Source organism: Pseudophryne corroboree, chromosome 9 (genome assembly GCF_028390025.1).
Source record: "Pseudophryne corroboree isolate aPseCor3 chromosome 9, aPseCor3.hap2, whole genome shotgun sequence".
NCBI lineage: Eukaryota > Metazoa > Chordata > Amphibia > Anura > Myobatrachidae > Pseudophryne > Pseudophryne corroboree.
In genome coordinates, this window is record NC_086452.1 from 119216217 (window position 1) to 119239521 (window position 23305).

Consider the following 23305-nt stretch of genomic DNA (forward strand, 5'->3'; position numbering starts at 1 on the left):
GATTCTCTGCTGCAGTATGCATCCTGCTGTTCCAGGCTCAGGAGCGAAGATAGCTATTCTGTTGATTTTGCATAATGTAGGCGTGTTTCAAATCCTCTTTGAAAGGGTTAAGCAAGACTTTGGATAAATGATGTCTCTTTCAGATCTGAATCTTTCCTTCTCCTGATTACTATTATTATAATTATAATAATGATAAGGATGCCTGTGTGTTAGAGAGCAGCCGGAGAGCCTGTGTCATTATTCGCTCCCTCCGGCTCCCAGTAACTGCATGGGTTTGCTGATTCTACAGTACAAACCAGGTATAGACAACCTACCACTGCCAAGCATTTGTGGAACAACAAGTGCCAGCATATCCTGCCAACCACTGTCTATCTCCGACACAACTGTTTCAAGACAATCTGGCTCCCAGTGTGAGCATTAAAAAAAATGGTTCCTCCCCCCCCCCCCCCCCCCTAGACTTTCAAAAATGCATACCCCCCTAGACTTAAAAAACCCTATTTTTTTAATGTCTATGAGGGGGCGTGGCCTTGCTAAAATGGGTGTGATCTCACTAAAATAGGCGTGGCCTTGCAGGAAAAGACCACCTTACACCCCAGTTTTAACCCTGCAACAACAAGTATCTTGTACCATAATATGCCCCATGCACAGTTACTTCAGTAAAGCTTCTAAATACTTTTAAATTACCTGTTCGTTGCTAGGTGTTTCATGCGCTGGGTGTCATGGTTGTTGCCAAGGGTTTCATGCGCTAGGTATCATGCTCGTTGCCAGGGGTTACATGCACTGGGTGTCATGCTCGTTTCCAAGGGTAATGGTTGCCAAGGGGGTGTATATTCGCAGCACTAATATCCTGCTCCCCCTCCTCCCTCTTCCATAGTACTCTGCTGGAAGGGCAGAGTTTTGCAGAATGACACGGTTGTATCGTAATGTCACAATGCAACTACGTAATTCCAGAAAACTCCCCCCCCCCCCCCCCCCCCCCCCGAGCGGAGAACGTTGGAAGAGGGAGGAGGGGAGCAGAAGAGAAGCCACGAAGTGCCACTGCTTGCGCACTAGAAACGGCACTGACCTCCAATTAAGGGGTCTCTTCGTGAGGCAACAGAAAGTTTGGAGAACTGAGCCAGTAGAGAAGTTGCCCATGGCAACCAATCAGCTGCTACGTAGAATTTTATAGAATGCACTTTATAAATCGAACCTCAACACTGATTGGTTGCCATGGCCAACTTCTCCAGTTGCTCACTTCTCCACTCTTTTGACTGCTTCATGAATAGACCCTCAAAGCCTGTAGATTGGGATCCCAAAATATTTAAATTAAAAACCAGGTCAGTCATTTGACCACAAATTTGCCATGCCATGTAACTTTGTAGCATTCTCTCCTAACTAAATGTATCCTATTCATTTTGATGCATCAGGCATTAGAAAACAAATAACAATCATTGGTTAAATATTTTGGATGTAAAGAGACTGCCCAGTTTCATGGAAGCTCTACTGTAGCTCCCATGGGACCCCATGAAATCTGTCAGCCCTGTTAAGGTGCCCATACGCTAGTGCGATTTTGCCCAATTTCATCCGATTTCGACGCATCGGGCCGAGAAATCAGATGAAAAGTGGCAAATCGCATGTGAATCCGAACCACGCACGGCCCGTGCTCATTGGATTGGAGTCTGTAGAACGCAAGGGCAACACTATAGATTTCTTGGATCCGGCAGCCTCCGACAGCCGTGGCTGGGATCGCACATGATACATTGTATGCAAAAGGACTGCATATGATGTATCGTATGCGATCCTGCCGCCCGGGGAGCTGCCGGGCAGTTCAAGAGCAACGTATGCGACTTCTCCTCTCGGAGAAGTCGTACTAGTGTATGGCCACCTTTACAGGTGTCGATGGGTGGGCATGGCTACCTGTGGACAGACATGGCTACACAGGCTTTTGCTCTGTAAATATAGTGAGTGCTTCCATGAGTGGAGAACACTGAGGGGAGCGTGGTTGTGGCATGATGGGGGTAATAGCAGTAATTGTAGTTATATTTGTGACTGTCTAAAAGATCCTATAAAGTCACTATATGGCATTAACATATATTATCTGATGCAACAGGAGTGTTTATACGGGATCCCGGCTGACAAAATACCGACGCCGGAATCCTGACATTGATCAGAATACCGGCAATGGCATCCCAAATAAGATCACAATGCCTGCGCCAGCATCCCGACCGCCGGGTGCGGGGGGAGGGTTAGGGTGCGGCTGCAGGGAGGGCAGGTTAGGTGTAGACTGCAGGAAAGAGAGGTTAGTTTTAGGCACCACCGGGGAGGGATAGGGTTAGGCTGCGGGGAGGGAAGGAATGGGGGGGGGGGGGGGGGGGGGAGGTTTAGACTGCAAGAAGAGGGGTTAGGTGTAGGCACCACCGGAGAGGGCTAGGGTTAGGCTGCAGGGGGATGGGGGGTTTAGACTGCAGGAAGGGGGGTTAGGTTAAGGCACCAATGGGGCAGGTTAGGGTAAGGCGCGGGGGGGGGGAGGATTAGGTTTAGACTGCAGTGAGGGAGGGTTAGTGTTAGGGTCTTAGGGGTAGCATGCTTACCCGACCCCTGATTCATAACAGCGGGATGCCGCGGCCGGTATTCTGAAGTCCAGCATTTTGAAGGCCAGCATTTCGGTCGCAACCTGTTTATCCATAACAAAATATTCCTATCATGCTTTAAGGACGGTACTGATAGGCGTATATAGTGCATGGAGAGTGCCCAGGAACACTGTCTTCTCCTGTCCTTTTATTTCTCCCTTATAAACTGAATAGCAGAGCAGAGAGCTATTTAATGAGCCATTTGCTCAGACCACCAACACCGTCATCTAATTAGTGTCCCACATTCTTTAATGCCACATTTAAACTTGCTCAGAGGGGAACTGATCAGTTCATTAATGATCAAACAGTTGTGGGTGGTGGGCTCAGCAAGGTACTCGCAGGGAACTGATGTATGACCATTTCTTCACTGGGGCAGTGCTGTGCCCCTGATGAGTGGGGGGGATGGGTAAATGATAGAGGATGGAGGATGAATGTAGAATGATGACGAGAGGACGATAAATGAGTATAATAATGATAAAATGGGATGAATGGAGAATGATGAATGTGGGCTAGTGATGGAGGATAAGGGGTTAATGACTGATGAAGGAGGAGAAGGAGGTATTAATGCTGGAGGATGAGGGGTTAATGAAGAATGACAATGATGAGCAGGGGTCAGTGATAGTTTAATGATGATGGGTGAATGATTAATGATGTAGGACAGTAGGATGATGCGTTAATGATTGATAGATGAATGGTCACCTTTGGAAAACAAATTCTTGGATGCTGACTATACTGAAATGTGCTCGGGACGCCCTATCGAAGTTCTCCTCTATCTCTGCAAGCAGTGTGTGACAAGCCTACTGATATGCTTTGCAGAAATACACTGGGTCCAGTGTCGGACTGGGACATGAAGGGCCCACCAGTGGAATGCAGTGATAGGGGCCCATACTTAAGGGTGTGGCCAGCCTACAAAGGGGGTGTGGCCAGCCTCCACAGAGGCTTGAAATACACAATAGTCTAGTGCAGTGTAATGCAACATATCTACCATGTATAATACAAGTGCACAGTCTGGAACCTGATCCCTAGAGGAAGGAGTGGGCACTCAGGCAGTGGGGCCTACCGGTGGTTTCCCTGGTACCCCTGTGGGCCAGTCAGACTCTGACTGGGTCTCATTTACGATGTGCAAAAGGCTAAGAGTCTATTTAAGACCCCATCAGAAATGCTCCCAATAACTACTATTTCTTATCGCCACTATTAGCAGTTACATAAGACATGACGTGTCAGCGTATTTACCATTATTTTGATGGCAGGACAGCTGCTCTGATAGGCTGCTGTCCTGACAAATGGTAAAACGTATTATTTGTGCTACAGCAAATAATACATGGATGGGTTCTTTCCCAGATGTATTTCTGTTCATGTGCAATCTTAGATTACGCGTACCCACAGTAAGGGTCGGAAGAAGTGGCGGGAACTAAAGACTTCCATCACCATAATGACCATATTCAATAGTGGTTTTCATAGGAAGGAGCTTGTAAATGGCATTAGCTATCAGAGAAAGGGAGAAATGTACTAAGCCTTAGAGCAGTGATTTTCAACCTTTTTTTACTCGCTGCACACCAAACAATATTTTAAAATTTCCGAGGCACACCATCAGTTCCCCACAGAAAAAAAAAAAAAACACACATTGGCCGTCACAGTATAAGAAAAAAAATCCACACATACATTGGCCTACACAGAAAAAACAATCACATTGCTCCTCACATAAATCATGTTTCTCCCTACATAAATCCTATTGCTCCCCACATAAATCAATCAATCAATCAATCAATCACATTGCTCTCCACATAAATCCTATTGCTCCCCACATTAATTATTCACATTGTACCCCCATAAATCCATAAATCCTTATTCTCCCCACATAAATCCTATTGAAATCCTATTGTTCCCCACAGGAGAAATAAAATAACGAATATTAGCCCCTACTGGCCAGCTGTCCTCCTCCCTGTTCCTCAGTGGCGTGGGTTGTTCATAGTGGAGTGCTGCGAATACTGAGCAGCAGGTGGTCGGCAAGGAAAGCTGTGTATGCATGCGGGAACTGGAAAATGTGTATGCATGTGGGTGGGCTGGGTGGTGAGACGTGGCGGCCATGATCTATGATATCACACCGCCGTATCTTTAAGGCATAGGTCACGGCCAGAGAACAACTGATCCTCTAAGAAGAGCCTGGGCCAACAGTTCACTCTGAAGGAGCAGGAAGCTGCTCTGGCTCCGCGGCACACCTTGCAACTGGTCGCGGCACACTAGTGGGCCACGGCACACTGGCTGAAAAAGCCTGCCTTAGAGAGTGAAAAAGTGGAAAGAGATAAAGTACCAGCCAGTCGGCTGCTAACTGCTATGTTACAGGCTGTGTTTGAAAAATGACAGTGAGGAGCTGATTGGTTGGTACTTTATCTCTAGCCTCTTTATCTCTTAGCACATCTGCCCCATAGTCTCCTAAACGCTAAGATTCTCACAGTTTGTTAAACTGGAGAAGACCACTGTTCCCATACAGGACTATGAGCATGGCAGTATTCAGTGATACCTGCGTTAATACAGATATAGAGTACATGTGGAAATAGTTGTTTCTGCAAGAATATTGGGGGAAAAAGTTTCATAAAAAGGCCCCTAAAAATACCACGCGCATAAGTTTGCCGCGTAAGATCGTGGCATTAATGGCAGGATAGGAGAAATTCTGCAGATTGATGGCGTTATTATCTGATTGCTGATTGGATGCACTAGTGTACTAGGGGCCTTATTCAGCTTCAATTGTAGTTTGCTAAAATAGCAAACCTGCAACTGCTATCACTCACATACAGGGCAAGGAAAAGCCACATGCAATAAAGCCACTTACTCTCATAATTAATTGAATCCATAAATGAGGCTCAGCAAAGTGGATAATAACTGAAATATATAATATTTGATAAAAAGGGATGGCTCTATAGTCATTGGTGGTTAGATTTTCGTAGTGACGTGTATTCTGTTGCCTGTGTGACACTAGATTAATTTGCCAAAACGAGTGCGTTTTGCACTGTGCATCCAGAAAGTTTAGTAAATTAGGTCAAAAGTGTGGATTGGTATTTCATAGGTAGGCACAGGGATGTCACAGCAGCTCAATAGAATGCAGTGTCTACATTTTTACTGTACATTAGATCTCATTAACACATCTTAAATGTGGTTTCAGCTGTCTATGATGGAGTGGTGAGTTAATATCCGAACTTCACAGTACTTTTTTAAAAGAATAATGATAGGTCAAGTTACCATTGAACTATACTAAACAGATAACAAAAAAGAAACATACTAAATATTTTTAGTAGGTGGACATACTGTTCATTGGTCTGGAGTAAAATGCACCAAGGATAGCATCATGATATGAGGAGTGATATCATCCATTGCTTCATAGAAACTGTCTCAGGATACATCCTGTTTCAACAGATCAATGTTACATACTACCCTCTTCGATTAGCAGAAATGCTGTTTGTTGGGTATTTTGGTGCAGGGCGTTAATAGGCCAAAATGCATGATATTGTGTAATCTAGGTAGTGGACCCTCAGCACACAAGCCCAGGAAAGGTCTTACGTAATAACTTAAGTAGCTCTGTTATTCAGCTCTTTTACAACCCTTCTCTGGCTTCCACAATGGGAAGAGGCAAGAACCTAATTAAATGTAATGGAGTATCTTGGCCAAGTTAGTTCTCAGTGTAGAACCGATAAAAAAAACTAAACAATAGAAAGTAGCTTTCTCCTACTGAAGCCTTCTTCTAAGTAATAAACACTTGTCAAAAAACAGAGGCTTTCAGCACTACTGCTCTGTCTTACCTCCGCCGCAAATCCTGGCGTGCTCCATCATCTGTGTGGTCTCCTGGAATCCTGCGCTGTCAGCCGCTACGCTGTGGCTTCCCTGTCAGCGCCGATGGATCCGGCGACCTTAGCAAACTCCCTAGGCCTCGCCACGCCGGAGTTCCCATAAAAATAAGAATTTACTTACCGATAATTCTATTTCTCGTAGTCCGTAGTGGATGCTGGGGACTCCGTAAGGACCATGGGGAATAGCGGCTCTGCAGGAGACTGGGCACAAAAGTAAAAGCTTTAGGACTACCTGGTGTGCAGTGGCTCCTCCCCCTATGACCCTCCTCCAAGCCTCAGTTAGGATACTGTGCCCGGACGAGCGTACACAATAAGGAAGGATTTTGAATCCCGGGTAAGACTCATACCAGCCACACCAATCACACCATATAACTTGTGATCTAAACCCAGTTAACAGCATGATAACAGAGGAGCCTCTAGAAAAGATGGCTCACTACAGCAATAACCCGGTTTTTTTTTTTTTTGGTAACAATAACTATGTACCAGTATTGCAGACAATCCGCACTTGGGATGGGCGCCCAGCATCCACTACGGACTACGAGAAATAGAATTATCGGTAAGTAAATTCTTATTTTCTCTGACGTCCTAGTGGATGCTGGGGACTCCGTAAGGACCATGGGGATTATACCAAAGCTCCCAAACGGGCGGGAGAGTGCGGATGACTCTGCAGCACCAATTGAGAGAACTCCAGGTCCTCCTCAGCCAGGGTATCAAATTTGTAGAATTTTACAAACGTATTTGCTCCTGACCAAGTAGCTGCTCGGCAAAGTTGTAAAGCCGAGACCCCTCGGGCAGCCGCCCAAGATGAGCCCACCTCCCTTGTGGAGTGGGCATTTACAGATTTTTGGCTGTGGCAGGCCTGCCACAGAATGTGCAAGCTGAATTGTACTACAAATCCAACGAGCAATAGTCTGCTTAGAAGCAGGAGCACCCAGCTTGTTGGGTGCATACAGGATAAACAGCGAGTCAGATTTTCTGACTCCAGCCGTCCTGGAAACATATATTTTCAGGGCCCTGACAACGTCTAGCAACTTGGAGTCCTCCAAGTCCCTAGTAGCCGCAGGCACCACCATAGGTTGGTTCAGGTGAAACGCTGAAAACACCTTAGGGAGAAACTGAGGACGAGTCCTCAATTCCGCCCTGTCCGAATGGAAAATCAGATAAGGGCTTTTACAGGATAAAGCCGCCAATTCTGACACGCGCCTGGCCCAGGCCAGGGCCAACAGCATGACCACCTTCCATGTGAGATATTTTAACTCCACAGATTTAAGTGGTTCAAACCAATGTGACTTTTGGAACCCAAAAACTACATTGAGATCCCAAGGTGCCACTGGAGGCACAAAAGGAGGCTGTATATACAGTACCCCTTTTACAAACGTCTGAACTTCAGGGACTGAAGCTAGTTCTTTTTGGAAGAAAATTGACAGGGCCGAAATTTGAACCTTAATGGACCCCAATTTCAGGCCCATAGACACTCCTGTTTGCAGGAAATGTAGGAATCGACCAAGTTGAAATTCCTCCGTCGGCCTTACTGGCCTCGCACCACGCAACATATGTTCGCCAAATGCGGTGATAATGTTTTGCGGTTACATCCTTCCTGGCTTTGATCAGGATAGGGATGACTTCATCCGGAATGCCTTTTTCCTTCAGGATCCGGCGTTCAACCGCCATGCCGTCAAACGCAGCCGCGGTAAGTCTTGGAACAGACAGAGTCCTTGCTGGAGCAGGTCCCTTCTTAGAGGTAGAGGCCACGGATCCTCCGTGAGCATCTCTTGAAGTTCCGGTTACCAAGTCCTTCTTGGCCAATCCGGAGTCACAAATATAGTGCTTACTCCTCTCCATCTTGTAATTCTCAGTACCTTGTGTATGAGAGGCAGAGGATGGAACACATACACTGACCGGTACACCCACGGTGTTACCAGAGCGTCTACAGCTATTGCCTGATCTGCTGAGGAAGTCTGCTTCCCAGTTGTCCATTCCCGGAATGAACACTGCTGACAGTGCTATCACATGATTTTCCGCCCAGCGAAGAATCCTTGCAGCTTCTGCCATTGCCCTCCTGCTTCTTGTGCCACCCTGTCTGTTTACGTAGGTGACTGCCGTGATGTTGTCCGACTGGATCAACACCGGCTGACCTTGAAGCAGAGGTCTTGCTAAGCTTAAAGCATTGTAAATGGCCCTTAGCTTCAGGATATTTATGTGAAGTGATGTCTCCAGGCTTGACCATAAGCCCAGGAAATTCCTTCCCTGTGTGACTGCTCCCCAGCCTCGCAGGCTGGCATCCGTGGTCACCCGGACCCAGTCCTGAATGCCGAATCTGCGGCCCTCTAGAAGATGAGCACTCTGCAACCACCACAGGAGGGACACCCTTGTCCTTGGTGACAGGGTTATCCGCTGATGCATCTGAAGATGCGACCCGGACCATTTGTCCAGCAGGTCCCACTGGAAAGTTCTTGCGTGGAATCTGCCGAATGGGATTGCTTCGTAGGAAGCCACCATTTTTCCCAGAACCCTTGTGCATTGATGCACTGAGACTTGGCTCGGTTTTAGGAGGTTCCTGACTAGCTCGGATAACTCCCTGGCTTTCTCCTCCGGGAGAAACACCTTTTTCTGGACTGTGTCCAGGATCATCCCTAGGAACAGAAGACGAGTCGTCGGAACCAGCTGCGATTTTGGAATATTGAGAATCCAACCGTGCTGCCGCAACACTACCTGAGATAGTGCTACACCGACCTCCAACTGTTCTCTGGATCTTACCCTTATCAGGAGATCGTCCAAGTAAGGGATAACTAAAACTCCCTTCCTTCGAAGGAGTATCATCATTTCGGCCGTTACCTTGGTAAAGACCCGGGGTGCCGTGGACCATCCAAACGGCAGCGTCTGAAACTGATAGTGACAGTTCTGTACCACAAACCTGAGGTACCCTTGGTGAGAAGGGTAAATTGGGACATGAAGGTAAGCATCCTTGATGTCCCGAGACATCATGTAGTCCCCTTCTTCCAGGTTCGCAATCACTGCTCTGAGTGACTCCAACTTGAATTTGAACCTCCGTATGTAAGTGTTCAAAGATTTTTGATTTAGAATCGGTCTCACCGAGCCGTCCGGCTTCGGTACCACAACAGTGTGGAATAATACCCCGTTCCCTGTTGCAGGAGGGGTACCTTGATTATCACCTGCTGGGAATACAGCTTGTGAATGGCTTCCAAAACTGCCTCCCTGTCAGAGGGAGACGTTGGTAAAGCCGACTTTAGGAAAACGGCGAGGGGGAGACGTCTCGAATTCCAATTTGTACCCCTGAGATATCACCTGAAGGATCCAGGGGTCTACTTGCGAGTGAGCCCACTGCGCGCTGAAATTCATTGAGACGGGCCCCCACCGTGCCTGATTCTGCTTGTAAAGCCCCAGCGTCATACTGAGGGCTTGGCAGAGGCGGGAGAGGGCTTCTGTTCCTGGGAACTGGCTGATTTCTGCAGCCTATTTTCCTCTCCCTCTGTCACGGGGCAGAAAAGAGGAACCTTTTGCCCGCTTGCCCACGAAAGGACTGCGCCTGATAATACGGCGTCTTCTTATGTTGAGAGGCGACCTGGGGTACAAACGTGGATTTCCCAGCTGTTGCCGTGGCCACCAGGTCTGAAAGACCGACCCCAAATAACTCCTCCCCTTAATAAGGTAATACTTCCAAATGCCGTTTGGAATCCGCATCACCTGACAACTGTCGTGTCCATAACCCTCTACTGGCAGAAATGGACAACGCACTTAGACTTGATGCCAGTCGGCAAATATTCCGCTGTGCATCACGCATATATAGAAATGCATCTTTTAAATGCTCTATAGGCAATAATATACTGTCCCTATCTAGGGTATCAATATTTTCAGTCAGGGAATCCGACCACGCCAACCCAGCACTGCACATCCAGGCTGAGGCGATTGCTGGTCGCAGTATAACACCAGTATGTGTGTAAATACATTTTAGGATACCCTCCTGCTTTCTATCAGCAGGATCCTTAAGGGCGGCCATCTCAGGAGAGGGTAGAGCCCTTGTTCTTAAAAGCGTGTGAGCGCTTTATCCACCCTAGGGGGTGTTTCCCAACGCACCCTAACCTCTGGCGGGAAAGGATATAATGCCAATAACATTTTAGAAATTATCAGTTGTTATCGGGGGAAACCCACGCTTCATCACACACCTCATTTAATTTCTCAGATTCAGGAAAACTACAGGTAGTTTTTCCTCACCGAACATAATACCCCTTTTTGGTGGTACTCGTATTATCAGAAATGTGTAAAACATTTTTCATTGCCTCAATCATGTAACGTGTGGCCCTACTGGAAGTCACATTTGTCTCTTCACCGTCGACACTGGAGTCAGTATCCGTGTCGGCGTCTATATCTGCCATCTGAGGTAACGGGCGCTTTAGAGCCCCTGACGGCCTATGAGACGTCTGGACAGGCACAAGCTGAGTAGCCGGCTGTCTCATGTCAACCACTGTCTTTTATACAGAGCTGACACTGTCACGTAATTCCTTCCAACAGTTCATCCACTCAGGTGTCGACCCCCTAGGGGGTGACATCACTATTACAGGCAATCTGCTCCGTCTCCACATCATTTTTCTCCTCATACATGTCGACACAAACGTACCGACACACAGCACACACACAGGGAATGCTCTGATAGAGGACAGGACCCCACTAGCCCTTTGGGGAGACAGAGGGAGAGTATGCCAGCACACACCAGAGCGCTATATATATATACAGGGATAACCTTATATAAGTGTTTTTCCCCTTATAGCTGCTGTATTTTTAATACTGCGCGTAATTAGTGCCCCCCTCTCTTTTTTAACCCTTTCTGTAGTGTAGTGACTGCAGGGGAGAGCCAGGGAGCTTCCCTCCAACTGAGTTGTGAGAGAAAATGGCGCCAGTGTGCTGAGGAGATAGGCTCCGCCCCCTTCTCGGCGGCCTTATCTCCCGTTTTTGTGTGTATTCTGGCAGGGGTTAAATTCATCCATATAGCCCAGGAGCTATATGTGATGCATTTTTTTTGCCATCCAAGGTGTTTCTATTGCGTCTCAGGGCGCCCCCCCCCCCAGCGCCCTGCACCCTCAGTGACCGGAGTGTGAAGTGTGCTGAGAGCAATGGCGCACAGCTGCAGTGCTGTGCGCTACCTTGTTGAAGGCAGGACGTCTTCTGCCGCCGATTTTCCGGACCTCTTCTGTCTTCTGGCTCTGTAAGGGGGCCGGCGGCGCGGCTCTGGGACCCATCCATGGCTGGGCCTGTGATCGGTCCCTCTGGAGCTAATGTCCAGTAGCCTAAGAAGCCCAATCCACTCTGCACGCAGGTGAGTTTGCTTCTTCTCCCCTTAGTCCCTCGATGCAGTGAGCCTGTTGCCAGCAGGACTCACTGAAAATAAAAAACCTAACTTAAACTTTTTCACTAAGCAGCTCAGGAGAGCCACCTAGTGTGCACCCTTCTCGTTCGGGCACAAAAATCTAACAGAGGCTTGGAGGAGGGTCATAGGGGGAGGAGCCAGTGCACACCAGGTAGTCCTAAAGCTTTTACTTTTGTGCCCAGTCTCCTGCGGAGCCGCTATTCCCCATGGTCCTTACGGAGTCCCCAGCATCCACTAGGACGTCAGAGAAAATCAGTTATGGACGTCGCCATGACAGTTCCTAGTCAGCTGACCTTCCTGGGCCCAATCCGGAGTCACTTACATCCCTCAACAAGTCAGCAATAAGCAGGAGGTATAAATTCCAAGTCCCAGCACTAGCAATATGTCAGCTCAGTCTGTGTAGAGCTCCTCTATCTTCAGCTGTAATTGACTAAGGGGGTAAGCAGTTGGGCAAAACCATGTGCACTGCAGGGGAGGCCAGTATTTACCCTGCACAGAAACAAAATAACCCACCCAAATCTAACTCTCTCTGCACATGTTATATCTGCCTCCCCTGCAGTGCACATGGTTTTGCCCAACTGCTAAAAAATTTCCTGCTGCGATCAACTTGGAATTACCCCCTAAGTACTAATCCCATCTCAGAACTAGCTGACTCCCTGGCTGTTCTTAAAGGGCAATACTACATCTCAGCATATCCAGGTGCATAGGTGTGCCATCCCAGTGCATCTAAAGACAGTTCTGAATACCATCGCGGCATCTGTGCCTCGCTGGTTCCAACCAGCATCTGGAAAACCTACATTGCTGATATCTCACAGCATTCTCAGAAAACCTGTGGTGCTGGTTCCATACAGCACTTCAGAGAACCTGCATTGCTTATATCTCACAGCATTCTCAGAAAACCTGTGCTGCTGGTTCCGTCCAGCACTTCGGAAAACCTGCTGACTCTACACAGCATTCTTCGCAAACTCTACTCCGCTGCTTCCGTCCAGCATCTAGAAAACCTGCTGTGCTGGTTCCACCCAGCCTTCTGCCAATCTGTCTGCTGGTAACTCCCAGCATTCCTACTGCTAGTCTTCATAGACTTTCTGTTCTCAGTAACCATCCAGCTGCCTATTGCACTGGTGGTTCACACCTTCCAGTGTTTCAGTACCCAAATAGCTGGTCACTTCCTCTCCTATGTTCCTCAGCCAACTGCCACCTCTGCATGAGGAGATCGTACCTTAAGCCTGCGCAGTTATGTCCGCAACTCTCAGGTCCAGACCTAGAGACCAGACCTAGACCGGATTCACAAATAACTTCAGCCGTGACAACACTGCACTGAGTCCCTGTTTGTTGCAGTATGATCATTAATAGTGCTGCCTCAGTTCATACTTACCTACATTCTGGCTGCTCTCTGCGGGAGAGAGCAGCCAGGTCGGCTCAGAGGGCGGGCAGGGGAGGCTGTGACGTCGAGGAGGGGGTGTGCCGGAGGCAGGACTGGGGCGGAGAAAGGGCGAAGCGAGGGCAGAGCAAGGGCGGGGTCATGATGATGCCTCTTTTAAGCCACGCCCCATCTCTGTAATGCCGCGATCACCCCGGCATTACACTGCAGGGGGCGTGACTATGATGACGCGATTCAGCAAGAATCGCGTCATCAACTGCCCGGACCGCCCACTTTACACACTAAGTGGGCGGACGGGCAGGGGGGACCCCACGAATCGGGAGACTTGCCTGCTCTTCCGGGGGGCCGGGAGGGTCACCTGATTTTCGGGAGCCTCCCGGCCATTCCGGGAGAGTAGGCAAGTATGCCCCAGTTGATGAAATTTCCTGAGCCATGCTGTAGGTTGTCATTTCGTGCAAGGGAGCCGAGGTGTGTGTGTGTGTGGGGGGGGGGGGGAATAGTGGGTACAGATTACCCAGGATTATTACAGGGGTCCGGCGGGATACATTCCCACCCCCTTCCACCATTCTCACCTACCAGTAACTGCAGCCTCTCTCACTAGTCCAGAACACACTGCAGTTTCACGGTGCCTCGCATACTGTTTTTTATTTTTGTAGGAGACATGGCCACGCCTCCATGATTATGTCATGCCGCCTACAGTACCCCACCCTGCTGCTTCGCTTATCCTCCCACAATGATTTATGGCAAACAAAAAACACCTCACATGGCATGGCTGCTTTAAATTATCCATAAGTGACACCTGTGTATAGTCTATGAAAGTATTCTGGGAAGATATTGTTAAGGGAGAGCGCCCTGCAATGTCTCCTTATGTGGCACTAGGACCCCGGGCTGCGAGAGGTGTGACCACCGACCCCTGTGCTCTATTATACATGCACGACCAACTGCGCATCTTCAGCTCTGACTGTCACAGAGAAAGTATGTTTTAGAGACTCTATAACAGAGACTCGCCATCTCTAAACTGCTACATATATATATATTTCTCTTACGTCCTAGAGGATGCTGGGGACTCCAAAAGGACCATGGGGTATAGACGGGATCCGCAGGAGCTTGGGCACACTATAAAGACTTAAACTGGGTGTGAACTGGCTCCTCCCTCTATGCCCCTCCTCCAGACCTCAGTTAGACTTTGTGTCCAGGAGTGACTGGACACACACTAGGGGAACTCTACAGAGTTTCTCTAAAAGACTTTGTTAGGTTTTTTATTTTCAGGGAGACCTGCTGGCGAAGACTTCAGTGATGGCAGAAGACTTCAGTAACGGAGGTACAGCGCAGCGGTAGCGCTCCATGCTCCCACACACTTCACCAACGGCACTCACAGGGTGCAGGGCGCTAGGGGGGAGCGCCCTGGGCAGCAGTTACTGAGGTTTGGCTGGCATAATAGAAGGCTTTACAGTGTCCGATCACTGTATAGAGTACCCCCGCCAGGTTAAAGATTCAAATTTTAGCGAGCTACAGCGTGCCGGGAAGGGGGCGGGGCTTAGCCGCACATTGCTCACCAGCGCCATTTTCTCCTATCTCTACAGCGCTGCAGAGACGCTGCCCGATCCTCCAAGCTCCCGCAAGTACATGGGGAGGAAAAACGGGGGGGGGGGCACATAAAATTGGTGTTTTTAAAATTATATTGCTGGCGCTGAGCATATTGCTAGCTTCGGTTAGTGTATGGGCGCTGGGGGTGTAAGCTGGCACACTCTCTCTGTGTTCTCCCTAAGGGCTTCTCTGTGGGTCTGTCCCCGGGTTTGTGGACTGTGTGAGTGTGTCGGCAAGTGGTGTCGACATGTCTGAGGCTGGGTGTTCCTCCCGGGAGGAGGTTATGGGGGCTGCAGAAAAAGATTTAGGTATGTGTCTGTCGGCACAGCCGACGGCTGACTGGATGACTAAGCTGAGTACACTGAATACAAATGTGGCTTTATTGTCAAAAAGACTGGATAAATCTGATTCTCAGACACAAACATGGAGACAGTCGGTGGAGGACACATTGTCTCAGGTACAAACAGTCTCAGGGTCACAGAAGTGGGCTTTTAACCAGATGGCAGATACAGGTACCGACACGGACTCTCACTCCTTTGTCAAGAGTATTCAGTACATGATTATAGCCATTAAAGATGTTTTACGTATATCTGAGGAGCCTGCTGTTCCTGACACTAGAGTCTGTTTATTTAAGGGGAAAAGACCTGAGGTGAAATTTCCCCCCTCTCATGAAATGAATGCACTTTGTGAAAAGGCTTGGGAGTCGCCTGAAAAAAGGTGGCAGATTCCCAAATGAATTTTGATGGCATATCCTTTTCCCTCTGATGATAGGGAAAAATGGTAGTCGTCTCCAAATGTGGACAAGGCTCTATCCTGATTGTCCAAGAAGGTGGCTCTTCCATCGCCTGACACGGCTGCCCTCAAGGATCTGGCGGATCGTAAGCTGGAGACGACTTTGAAGTCCATTTTCGTCAATACTGGTGCATTGCTCAGACCTGCTGTGGCGTCGGTATGGATGAGTAGTGCTATTGAAAAGTGGGCTGAAAATTTGGCTTCTGATATGGATGCTCTTGATAAAGATAATATTCTTCTGACTCTTGGTTATATTAAGGACACTGCAGATTACCTAAAGGATGCGGCAAGGGATGTTGGTCTCTTGGGATCAAGAGCCAATGCCATGGCGATTTCGGCCAGGAGGGCGCTGTGGATTCACCAATGGAATGCTGATGCCGACTTCAAGAAGAATATGGAAGCTCTTCCTTTTAAAGGTAGTGTCTTGTTCGGTGAAGGCCTGGCTGACCTGGTGTCGACCGCTACGGCGGGTAAGTCATCTTTTCTTCCTTATGTTCCCACACAACAGAAGAAGGCACCCCATCAACAGATGCAGTCCTTAAGGCCTAATAAATACAAAAGAGGTAAAGGCTCGTCCTTCCTCGCTTCAAAGGGTAGAGGTAGGGGACGGAAGTCGCCTGCAGTATCAGGCCCCCAGGAACAAAAGTCCTCCCCTGCCTCTACCAAGTCCACCGCATGACGCTGGGGCTCCCCTGGGGGAGTCCCTACCGGTGGGGGGCCGTCTCCGATTCTTCAGTCAGGTCTGAGTTCGTTCGGCTCTGGATCCTTGTTTCTTAGACATAGTGTCCCAAGGGTACAGACTGGAGTTTCAGGAGATGCCCCTCGACCGGTTTTTCGTGTCGGCTTTGCCAACTTCTCTTCCCGAAAGAGAGGTGGTAAGAGATGCGATACAAAAGTTGTGTCAACAGAGGGTCGTGGTACCGGTACCCCCGTCGGATCGGGGGAAAGGGTTCTATTCGAGCCTCTTTGTGGTGCCGAAGCCGGATGGTTCGGTCAGACCGATTCTGAACCTAAAATCCCTCAATCCATACTTGAAGACTTTCAAGTTCAAGATGGAGTCTCTTCGAGCGGTGATCTCCAGTCTCGAAGGGGGAGATTTTATGGCGTCAGTCGACATAAAGGATGCTTACTTACACATCCCGATATTCCCTCCTCATTAAGCCTTCCTGAGGTTCGCGGTACAGGATTGTCATTACCAATTTCAGGCGTTGCCGTTTGGACTTTCCACGGCCCAAGGGTTTTCACCAAGGTAATGGCGGAGATAATGGTCCTCCTGCGCAAGCAAGGGGTCACAATTATCCCGTACTTGGACGATCTCCTGATAAAGGCGAGGTCCAAGGAGCAGTTGTTAAGAAATGTGGATCTCTCCCTGTCTGTTCTGCAGCATCACGGTTGGATACTAAATTTGCCAAAGTCTCAGTTGAGCCCGGCCACTCGGCTGCCCTTCCTGGGCATGGTCCTGGACACGGAGATACAGAGAGTGTTTCTTCCGGAGGTCAAAGCTCTGGAAATCCAGACCATGGTCAGGGAGCTCCTGAGGCCGATAAGTTTGTCGATTCATCAATGCACTCGGGTACTAGGAAAGATGGTTGCGGCTTACGAAGCCATTCCGTTTGGCAGGTTTCATGCCCGGGTGTTTCAGTGGGATCTGCTGAAAAAATGGTCCGGGTCTTACCTGCACATGCACCGGAAAATAACTCTATCTTCCAGAGCCTGGATTTCTCTCCTGTGGTGGCTGCAAGGCTCTCACCTTCTAGAGGGATGCCGATTCGGAATCCAGGACTGGGTCATCCTGACAACAGATGCAAGTCTCCGAAGCCGGGGCGCAGTCACGCTAGGAGGACATTTCCAGGGAAAGTGGTCAAGCCAGGAATCTTGTCTCCACATAAATGTTCTCGAGTTGAGAGCCATTTACAACGGCCTGCTGCAAGCAAATAACCTTCTTCAGGGTCGCCCTGTCCTAATCCAGTCGGACAACATAACAGTAGTGGCGTACGTAAACTGCCAAGGCGGAACAAGGAGCAGGGTGGCTATGGAGGAGGCCACAAGAATCCTACGCTGGGCGGAACAGCACGTGAGCGCTCTGTCAGCAGTCTTCCTCCCGGGAGTAGACAACGGGGAAGCAGACTTCCTCAGCAGACACGATCTACATCCGGGAGAGTGGGCTCTTCATCAAGAGGTGTTTGCAGAAGTGAGAAAGCGTTGGGGACTTCCTCTGATAGACATGATGGCGTCTCGCCTCAACAAGAGCTTCCGAGGTATTGTTCCAGGTCGAGGGACCCCCAGGCCAGCGCAGTGGACGCCCTGGTGTCTCCGTGGGTGTTTCCGTCGGTGTATGTGTTCCCTCCGCTTCCTCTCATTCCGAAGGTGCTGAGGATCGTTCGACGAACAGGGGTTCAGGCGATACTCGTCGTTCCAGATTGGCCATGGAGGGCCTGGTATCCGGATCTTCAAGAATTACTAGTGGAAGATCCCTGGCCGTTTCCTCTACGAGAGGACCTGTTGTTGCAGGGTCCCTGTGTGTTTCCGGACTTACCGCGGCTGCGTTTGACAGCGTGGAAGTTGAGCGCCAGATCTTAGCTCGGAAGGGTATTCCAGGGGAGGTCATCCCCACTCTCCTTAAAGCTAGGAAGGAAGTTACGGCGAAACATTATCACCGTATTTGGAGAAAATATGTTTCCTGGTGTGAGACTAAAGCAGATCCGGCGGAGGTGTTTCACTTGGGTCGGTTTCTCCATTTTTTGCAGGCTGGCGTAGATGCAGGCCTGAAATTGGGTTCCATAAAAGTGCAGATTTCGGCTTTAACTATTTTCTTTCAGAAAGAATTGGCCGTCCTTCCCGAGGTTCAGACTTTTGTGAAGGGAGTGTTGCATATTCACCCTCCATTTGTGCCGCCGGTGGTGCCGTGGGATCTAGAAGTGGTCTTGCAGTTCCTTATGTCTCACTGGTTTTAACCTTTGCGTAAGGTTGAGTTAAAGTTTCTCACTTGGAAGGTGGTCATGCTTTTGGCTCTGGCATCGGCCAGGCGAGTGTCAGAGTTGGCGGCCTTGTCTCACAAGAGCCCGTATTTGATTTTCCATTCGGATAGAGCGGAATTGAGGACTCGTCAACAATTTCTGCCGAAGGTGGTTTCTTCGTTCCACATTAACCAGCCTATTGTGGTGCCTGTCGCTACGGATGCTGTGGCGGTTTCAAGGTCTCTTGATGTTGTCAGGGCATTGAAAATTTATGTCGCCAGAACGGCTCGTACCAGGAAAACAGAAGCTTTGTTTGTCCTGTATGCTTCCAACAAGATTGGTAATCCTGCTTCTAAACAAACTAGTGCTCGCTGGATTTGTAATACTATTCAGCAGGCTCATTCTTCGGCTGGGCTACCGTTGCCGAAGTCGGATTAAGGCCCATTCTACTAGGAAGGTGGGCTCTTCTTGGGCGGCTGCCCGAGGGGTCTCGGCACTTCAGCATTGCCGAGCAGCTACGTGGTCGGGTTCAAACACATTTGCTAAGTTTTACAAGTTTGATACCCTGGCTGATGAGGACCTCATGTTTGCTCAATCGGTGCTGCAGAGTCGTCCGCACTCTCCCGCCCGTTCTGGAGCTTTGGTATAGACCCCATGGTCCTTTTGGAGTCCTCAGCATCCTCTAGGACGTAAAAGAAAATAGGATTTTAATACCTACCGGTAAATCCTTTTCTCCTAGTCTGTAGAGGATGCTGGGCGCCCTTCCCAGAGCGAACTGTTACTTGCAGTTGTAGTTTTACTGGTTGGTTTTGTTTACACATGGGATGTGTATTAGTTTATTCAGCTTGTTGCTGTTGTTGATTCATACGGTTATCTGGTTTTATACTATTCCAGTTGTACGGTATGTTGTGGTGTGGGCTGGTACGTTTCTCGCCCTTGGTTTGAACAAAAATCCTTTTTCTCGAAATGTCCGTCTCTCCTGGGCACAGTTCCTATAACTGAGGTCTGGAGGAGGGGCATAGAGGGAGGAGCCAGTTCACACCCAGTTTAAGTCTTTATAGTGTGCCCAAGCTCCTGCGGATCCAGTCTATACCCCATGGTCCTTTTGGAGTCCCCAGCATCCTCTACGGACTAGGAGAGAAGGATTTACCGGTGGGTATTAAAATCCTATTTTATATATATATATATATATATATATATATATATATATACACATATATCAGAGTAATGGGGCACTCATCAATATATCAGTGGTATTATCTTCTTTATTAATTACATCATAAAAATGTCAGGTCGACGTTTTGATCCTGTGCAGACCTTTGTCAAGACAAGCAACGTCCAGGAGCAGCAGCTGCCCACGGCACCACTAAATAGCCAAGCCAAAGGCCACGCTGTGTGTAGGCTTCCAGACACCACCGGAAGTACCTGCGTTCCACATTCTGGAAGCATGCGCTCCAACTGCCGAAAGTGCACGTCAATAGTGTCTAACAACGGCCCTGGAGCACAGTATCAAAATAATAACTGTCAAAAGACCTCACAATCCATGAAACGTGTACATATTAGTCTGGCGAAGTTTTCACACGGCGTACGCATGCATTCGCACACTTGCATGGGGCGGGTTTTCATTCTCTATGGTCGGGGGGCTATCTGATCGCAGAGGAGCGATCAGGTCTGGATTAGGCCCTAAAGGCCCGTACACACTGGTCGATATATCGGCCGTTCTCCTGAACGGCCGATATATCGCGGGACCGTCGGCCAGTGTGTATGGCCGATACGTCTGTGAACTCCGTCGTTCACAGACGTATCGCGTCGGCTGCGCAGCACAGCCGACGGCCAATATATCCAACGATATATTGGCGCGTCGCTGTGTGTGTACGACCGCCCGCACACATGCTGCGGCGGCCGGCGGTGATTGACAGGTGAACTGGGCGGGCGCCCGCCCGCCCAGTTCATGACGTCAGTCCCCCGACGGATCAGGTACTGTGTGTATGCACAGCACACTGCCCGATCCGTACATAGATATATCTGCAGATCAATTGATCTGCAGATATATCTACTGGTGTGTACCCACCATAAGTCCTTTCTGTACCATTCAGCACCAGTATATTAAGTTGCAGCATTTTGCTGACTGACTGTGGCCTAATAGTTGCTGCTCCAATGAGAACACTTTGTACTGTAGTGCGAAAATGTTGGAATATGACAACTCATAGGGGTCAATTCAATTACAGGCTTGGCCATGATATGTTGTTTCAGAATGGCACATAGCGGCCAGCAACATAACACGTTTGTCTTTGCCCCGCACAGCTGCGCAGGAAAACTTCCAATGTTTAGGATACGGTAATTGGAAAATATGTGTGCAGCTGAACATCACAGAAAATTTAGCGACCCCCTAATTGAATTGCTCCCGCAGAGCAATGCAAAACAGATATACCTGTCAAGCAGCTGATGAATCTAGCTGAAACTTCCATTGGGCTTCTTCAACCTATGGCCAGGGTGGCAAATGCCAAAAAGGCCGATTGCCTGGTACTGTAGGTCGTTTCAGATGTCTGAAGGCCTTGCTGATCAGCTATGCCTCCTGGCTGATGACCCCAGACTGCCTCCTTGCGTTCTGCTCACCCAGTATGCTTTTATAGGGCGTAACAGTAGGCCACCAGATATTTACTTGCTTTTACCTATTTGTGTTTTTATGTGGCTCACATTGTACTTCGCTATAGCACAGGGATGCATTTCAGAACTACATACATTATAATAATAAATGAACTCACATAGCCATATACATAAGTACTTTTTTTTTTTTAAATAATGCAAATTACAATTCTATTTCTCTTTCTGAATAGATACAGCTGGCAGTGGATGGCATGCGGCCGCTGCACATTCATCTCACAGTCTCATACAGCAAATCATCAGTAGTCCACACACATCCACTGTAAACAAGCGTGAACTAGCCTACCACGGCAACAAGGAAAACCCTGCAGAGATTTTAACCTAGTGGCACAACAGATCTGCTTGGAACAATGCTGGGTAAATAATCCTGACAGACTTGTTTACTATGCTGCTGATACAGAGGGTCATTCAGGTGCGGCTGTTCTTCCTGCTCCAGTTGCAATGATTTGCTGTAAGCGATTGTGATTATATGCTAGTATGGGCAGAAGCTAACCCTTGCAAAATGACGCCCACTGCGATTGCACGATTTGCGTACGGTGCCGAATGATTGCAGAAATATCACTAACATCATCGCACATCGAGTCGCCATGCAGAGCCTGAGTACCTCTGTAGACGCGCAGGCTAAGCTGATCTCCTGGGACATACAGGCCTCTCCAGTTGCATGTATGATCACAGCTGCTAATTTATGCACTCCCAGGAAACGCCGTCCGAACAGACATGACACGCCTGCATTTGCCTGACCACTCCCCGTTCCCACCCCCAAGTGCTGACTTCCTGTAACTCACTTTGCGACTAAAAGCTTGCTATGGCCGCACGTGCGATTCACTCACTGCGTGTGCGCTCTGTGGCTCAGGCGCATGTGCAGTGCGAAAACATTGATTGGTATGCGTACAACCGCCGATTTGCGTCCGCACCTGAATGTCCCCACAGTGCCTCTGAGGTGCAGTCATAGAACATATCTAAAATTCACGCAGAATGTAAAGCACAAAATAGGGACCTAGTAAACGGGGGGGTTATGTTCTATAGTTTAAATTCACAGTAATAAGATAGAGAATTATTTGGTCAGTCTGTTAGATTTACTAAGTGGCTATTGTTTTTTTAGTTTTTTTTTTTTAGCCCAGTGGAATTGTCTATTGAAATGAACGGGAAAAGCTCAGTAAAACACAAGCAATGTATAGATGTGGCTACTACTGATTGGCTGAGCGGGTCCTGTCCTACCTTGAGGTACGAGGTGACCTACCTGAGACCCCTACTCACTGCATTACAATAGTGGTGTCCTATATATAATCTATCTGCAACCATTGAAATGTATTGGCTATTGAAATTAATGATAAAAGTCTGATAAGTAAACTGGCTAAGAGACAGACCACTTTCAGCCAACCACTCTCAGCCAGCCAGCGGCCTATTCCCATGGTAACTGCGGCTGATTGGCTGACCAGGACAGAAGTGCAGGAACATATGTGGGCTCAGTGCTGGCTATACTTTGGGAGGGGGAAAGGTACACAATTGTATTTTTTAGCCTATTAATTACACATTTACACACAGAAGCACTGCTCAGATCACACTGATCTGTGCAGGCTTCCGCAAAACACTCTGCTCACAGGCAGGTCTGTTGCATTTGGGCACAACACGACTAAACACGATTGCATAGAGTAGACCGTTGGAAAACACAATTCTGTCAAACACAATTCTTAACAAATTTCAGTGTTTGATCTTGAAGAACTCTCACGTGTCCCAGCGAACCCCAGGGTGTTTAAGCTCAAACCAAACACTGAGGGTAATTCAGATCTGATTGCAGCAGCAAATTTGTTAGCAGTTGGGAAAAACCAAGGGGGTCATTCTGAGTTGATCGCTAGCTGCCGTTGTTCGCTGCGTAGCGATCAGTGAAAAAAATGGCAAATCTGCGCATGCGTATGCACCGCAATTCGCACGGGCGTCGTACAGGTACAAAGTCCTTTGTGGTTTTGCACTGGTTCTAGCGGCGATTCTAATCGCACAGCCGAACGCAAGGAGATTGACAGGAAGTGGGAGTTTCTGGGTGTCAACTGACCGTTTTCTGGGAGTGGTTGGAAAAACGCAGGCGTGGC

General features: G+C 48.6%; 1 long non-coding RNA gene across 1 annotated transcript in view; it reads left to right on the forward strand.

Annotated features, from left to right (window-relative positions):
- Window positions 1–21569, forward strand: part of LOC134957704 (uncharacterized) — a 239144-nt gene extending 217575 nt beyond the window's left edge. The window contains exon 3 of the long non-coding RNA XR_010186716.1: window positions 21392–21569. This is a non-coding gene — a long non-coding RNA (uncharacterized LOC134957704). The remainder of the gene's footprint in view (window positions 1–21391) is intronic.
- The last annotated feature ends 1736 nt before the right edge of the window (window positions 21570–23305 follow it).